Below are 6,000 nucleotides of genomic sequence, written 5' to 3'. Positions count from 1 at the left end.
CGCTGCCAGGATCAAAATTCTGTGTTCAAGTGTTTTCATTATCTCAATGGGCCGACACTGTTAAATGTACAGTGTTCCTTTGGTAATATGTAAGACGAACAACACTGTTTGCTAAAACCTGCAAATTCACAAATTGGGTAATAAAAAGGACTGATTGTGGAAAGTAATTATATTCACTCAAGTACCATTTTTATTTACTTGTCTTTTTTTTGTCTACTCCACTATGATTCAAGAGTAAATATTGCAATTGTTACTCCACTACAATTATTTGCTAACTTAATTATTTCTGGAGATTTAGTTTAATAACACACAATATAATCCATAATGAAGTGTTATGTAATATTACCCTGTAGATTCAGCTGCAGATATAAAGCAGTTAATCACTTTTGCAAGCTCCAACATTAAAGTGATGAACACATTAATACAACAGTAATTAAAATCCAATCATATACACTGATCTGAATTATACCATTCTGCATATAGAGTACTTTTAGTTTTGGTACTTTTAAGTATATTTTGATGCTGATACTTTTTTTTTTTTTTTTTAACTTGAAAGTCAATTTTAATGCAACACTTGTGCTTGTAACAGATTGTTTTTATTTTATTATTATTATTATTTTTTTTAGTATTGTTAAGCACAAGATCCCTTTTGTGAGTAAAACCTCAACAAACGGTGACGTGTGGTTGATGTGTGTCTTCATGAGGTTTCTTTCTTTCTGCCTCCAGTCCACATATTCCAGGTTTCCACCACTTGTCGGTGCTGTTGCACAAGTTTTACCAGAAAGAAAACGCCTGCTTGCTTATTTGATCCATGGATAGTTGACCAGACAGTAAATCAAGGTGGCTAAATAAGTAGGACACTCTTATTTCTAACATTTCTAAAGCTTGCACTGACAGCCTGATTTTAGTGATTTAATTTTTTTTCCTCCTATTTTCTTAAAAAAAAAAAAAAAAAAAAAAGACATAGTGTTCTATACTGAAAAATATTATCCTCTTGAGCACATTTTGTTTTTAGTTACTGATCGGTGTTGTTATAGTGATAAAATCATTCTGGGTTGAACTGAAATTGAACTTCTTGTAATTATATTGCTTTCATATATGGGGTCACATGAATCTTGATGACCTTAAATTTGCATACATTTTGCCACAGACTATTGGTTTCATATATAATGTACTAATTTATAAATGTAAAACAGTAGACAAGCCACCATTGGGATGGGGGATATAGTTTGCCCACCTTTTAAACCCCAGCGCACGTTTAAACATTGCTGACATTGACATGGCACAGTGGACAGACTCAGTAATTGTTAGGACTTAAATGTGGACAAATTCGTGCTCATCAATCAAAGTGCAGGCACCGTGTCATCCTCGCAGGTAAATCGCCGTAGGATTGCTTACGAACCCCCCGGCGGTAAGTGAGTTGATACTGCTGGAGCCCCGTGATGTGGTGTGGGGGAGGATAGCAGCTACCAGCCAGATAAACACTCAGCATTGGTTTGCAGAGCAGGAGTAACATGGCGGCACAGTTAGCCAGCAGAAATGTTGTTTCACTACCGCGAAGGTCAGAGCTGCTTCGGATAAACGGAATTTAACAGCGAGGACACAGCCAAAAGTATTAAATCGTAAGTAGCCACACGCGTTTGTGCTCCTTGTGGAGACGCGACGCTGTGTTTTCGTTGTGAAAATCCGCGATCCAGTGCGAGGGCTTCAATCTCGGTTGTGTGTCTGTCTGGCACAGGCTCTCGCTTCGACGTTAGCTTATTAGCAAGCGTTAGCTTCTTGGCTAAGCTCGCCGCTTGTGTTAATAGTGTTTTCTGCAGCAAACTTAATTAGACGACACGGACAGCGAGCTTGCAATGGGAGTTGTTGCAGTGTTTTGTGTGTCGTTTTTAGTCGGCAGCCGTGTGGGCACACGTACGTTTTTTTGAGGGGGGAGAAAGTACAAATGTGGACGTGCACAATACTTTCATGTGTCATTGTTTTTCGTGCTAAGTGAGCGAGTGACCGTGCCTACAACACCGGACGAAGTTCGCCAGTTGTAGCAGGAGCGTAGTTAGCATGCTAGCCGTGTAGCTGCGGGCTAGTGTCGCTGGTTGAACGTCGTTGTCAGAATACGAGTGAGTCAGGACAGTTCTCATCAGCATGTGTTTGAGCGGGCTGTTAACCTTGTTTGTTTTGATATTAAACGAGCCTCTTTGCTCGTCGCTACGTTCGGTAAGTTGACGAAATTTCTGCATTTGTTCAGGGTGCAGGAGCTACTGTGTTATGTTTTTTTTTTTGCTGAACTAAATGTTTCTCTGTTGGACTGTCGACGTGCTCCACTGATGGGCTAGTTAGCAGCCAGGCTACACGCGAGTACTTTGTAACTTTAACTAGCAGCTTGAAGCATTTTGTAGGAAAAGGAAAAAAAAAAATAGAAAGTTGTCCCTGGCTACACACGAGAAACCCAGATTGTGGCATTCAAGGTTAGAGAAGTGTGCAGAGTGCCTCCAGTTTGTTGTGGCGTTGCTTTCCGAAGATGTCAAAACATTTTTAAAAATTACGTGCAAATACATGATGTGGCAACACAGTTATTAGGGACTCCCATAGGTGTCATTGTGGACTTGTAAATAGAGGTTGGGACCGTCAGCTGAACTGAAAATGTGAGGCACTAATGCAGTGTGGGGGGATGCTGCTCGTGTTGTGTGGAGAGCGCAGTGCTCTCCCTCCTGCTTGACTGATTCAGGACTATACAGGCAGACAGCTTGTGCCATTTCAATGACTGTCAACGCTCCTCTCAGTAATGCTGGAGGAACGCATCCCGCGGAACCAGTTGAGCACTTTCTGTTGCATCACTCTGCCCACCTGATGGTGCATGGTGCTTGTCACATCGCTGATGTGGGGATTTAACCTGACATGCTGTCCAGCTGTGGTTTGGCTGCAACTTCATTGCCTCCATGAAAATGTGACGTGATGGATTTCAGTCAGATCTGCCAGCAGTCATATGCAAAGTGAACTCCTGAGAAGTTTAAAAGGACAGTGCAGCGGTGGTGTTCATTTTTTTGTCCATTAGTAGCACTTTCCTCTGTAAGGTGTCACAAAAGGAGATACAGGTGAAGATTTTTTAGTTGTATATGTTAATATGAGACTTGTTTGTTTCCGTGTGTTGTGTAAGTGCACCTTGTTTACATGTATTTGTAAGTGTGGAGGAATGTGCAGGTATGTGCTGAGAGGAACATCCACAATTTGTTCCCTTCACCTCTATGCATGTGTTGGCTGTCAGCCACTTAAAATATATTCCTCCTGTCAGCCTGAACAACACTTTATCTCCAAGGCATAGTGCTGGAAGTTATTGACATTATAGTTTGCAGTTAAACAAAACTCGCTCCCTGCAAGTCTGTGGATACACAGAGGCAGATCAGAATGTTCTCCCTTGCAAAAAGTGGAAACGTTCTCCTCGACTGACCCGATTTTAATTTTGAGAGTGTCTTAGATGAGGACACGGAGCACACTCATGACGCCTGTGACAGCCCTCTGTTAGTTCGAAAGAATGTCGTCCTGTTCGGATGCAATCCTGCGTTCCTACAGTATGCGGTATTGTTGAATGCCCACGCTTGTGTTGTTTGTTTTGCTTCGAAGTGGAGACACACTAGACCGTATTGAATCATATGAAGAGAAAAATGCAGAGAAAATGCTTTTATATGGTTCCGACCTAACAGTGCGAAAGAATGACTGAGTGCTGGGATGATGACAGAATTCCTGCAAGCATGTATGCAAGTATGTGGATGTTTATACAAGGATAACTGGCTGGAACTTTTCTCACACTAACTTGGCACAGTTTGTGTAAAGGGTGTTACCTGAAGGTAGTTCACTGCCCGAGTAGACTGTAAAGTAAAGCAGTAGCAACAGGTATGTGACATAGGAACACCCATCTCATCACATGATTTAAAAACATTTTTTCTCTTGCTTGCTAGTCGTCTTTTGTCAACTTGTGCGTCACTCATTCCTGAAATTTACCTCTTACAATCTTTCTGCATTGCTCATTTTGGCTTCCTAACACCTGTGCAGTGTGTGTTCAAAATTTCATAAAAGAAAACAGCATGTTCCAGTGTACTTGGATAGAAACCTCGTCTTGTAAGCGCTGACTTTTGCCCTTTGATAGATTGCTTTGTTGCGTCACCTGAGATACTGTAATCGCTTCACCCTTGTTCTGTTGCATTCGCTGCTAGTTCTTGGGTTGTTGCCGGTTACTGTTGGAATAATATGTTAGTCCGGTAATTAGCTTTTTTCGTACTGCAGCCCTGCAGTAATGTTAAAATTGAATACAGTTTTTATGCATTGTGATTCATATTCAGCCTTTTGTATAGGACAAACTTCAAAACACTGACATTTTGAGTAATTCTTTAAGTGTAAATACCAATATTCTTTTGCTTTTCTGTTGTGAATAATTGCTCATTTCCTTACTTGTCTATGATTGTTAACTGTATTATTGTGGGTCATGCCCTCTTTGTCAAACAAAGCAATGCGTATGCCCGTTTGAATCTCGGAGAGGCTTTTTAAACATAATTTTCTGACATTTTATGGACTGAAAAATTAGAAAGTAAGTGCTAGATTAATCTATAATCATGTCACAGCCCCATGAGTAATACTGCTAGACTAACGTGGAAAAAAAATAAAACTACTTCTGCGGTCATGTTGCTCCAAGGTTCGAAAGACTCTCAAAACATCTCAAGCCTTTTGAGAGAGTTAAAAAGGTCATCACATGATAGTGTTTATAATGGGGTCTTCCTGGAATAATTATTATTGCTGAGCTCATCTGAGTTCTTTCTTTTCACCTCTCCTGCTTCCTTTCATTTTTTTTAGTGTGTTTATTCTGATTATTATTTATTTTTCGGGTGTGAATGAATGTGTTGCCTCACACATAATGTAGGGATGAATTCCTAAATTACACGAGGCCTCTCTGTAATTCTGGCCTATTCTTCACAAGTTTGCTTATTTTTTCAGACTTGGAGCCAATTCAAATTATAACATGCTTTAGAAAGATGACACACCTCTAGAGTTTTGAAACAAATTTTGAATTGAAGCAATCAGCTGGTTTATCAATGGAAGTAATCAATTACTGGCCTGTTTTTCATTAGAAGTTCTCAAGTTGCAGCTTACATTTTTTAATATTTGTTTGTTCCTTAATTTTTAATGAAAGTGAATTGAATATCTTTGGGGGTTTTGTATGGTCAGAAACTAACTAATTTAAAATTTTCAGCTGATTTAATAATAATGAAAACTTACTCCTTGAGCTTGTTCATCAAATTATTATTAATATAAAATACCCAATCTAAAAACTGCCTTATTGGAGAATTCCAGCTATCTACATGTGTTAAAGCTAAAGATGATGACATGTAAGCAAGTAAGAAAAACTTCAGGGGCTTAGATAAATGCACAACTGTTAAAATGACGACATCAGTCACTTTTTTTTTTAAACATGTCACATTTCACCAGTGAACTACACTACTCCTCTTGTTACTACACACTTCTCTTTGCTAACAACATTGAGTTGACTCATTTGAACCAGGCAGGAAAATGACATCCCTGTCTCTGCTGCTTAGCACAGCCTGCCCCTGAACAGCACCATACGCCCCTGTCTTACACAGGCTCTTTAATGTGTACTCCTGAGCTCCCTTTTAAAAGCAGTGTCAAATGACAACATCTAGCCCTCAGAAGCTGACTGGAATCTGGGCTTTCGTAATGTTATTGCAGAGTATCGCTGTCCATACTCCAATCTGCACATGCAGAGTGACCAGATCAACTGAAGACAATTTCTGAAACGTGGATATAGTAATGAGATCAAATGTTTAAGCCCAGACTGAAAGATGGACACTAGCTGGATAAGACGGGTGGCAAACAAACGCACAAGAAACCGTGTGGCTCCTTTTCTAGATGTTACAGATCGGACTACATTGTGTTATCTGTCCATCACATGCTGTATATGGTCCACAGTGTATTCTTGACATGATGCATCCCTCC

At 39.9% G+C, this 6,000-nt stretch overlaps 1 protein-coding gene across 2 annotated transcripts in view; it reads left to right on the top strand.

Annotated features, from left to right (window-relative positions):
- Window positions 1–1,513: 1,513 nt before the first annotated feature.
- The window catches only part of ncoa2 (nuclear receptor coactivator 2), a 53,105-nt gene continuing 48,618 nt past the window's right edge, over window positions 1,514–6,000 (top strand). For both annotated transcript variants that reach the window (XM_008292612.1, XM_008292611.1), the window contains exon 1: window positions 1,514–1,622. The gene's annotated coding sequence lies outside the window, so the exon portion shown is untranslated. The remainder of the gene's footprint in view (window positions 1,623–6,000) is intronic.

This window comes from Stegastes partitus, unplaced genomic scaffold (assembly GCF_000690725.1).
Source record: "Stegastes partitus isolate 25-593 unplaced genomic scaffold, Stegastes_partitus-1.0.2 Scaffold821, whole genome shotgun sequence".
Lineage (NCBI taxonomy): Eukaryota > Metazoa > Chordata > Actinopteri > Pomacentridae > Stegastes > Stegastes partitus.
This window is presented reverse-complemented; position numbering and strand designations above follow the sequence as displayed.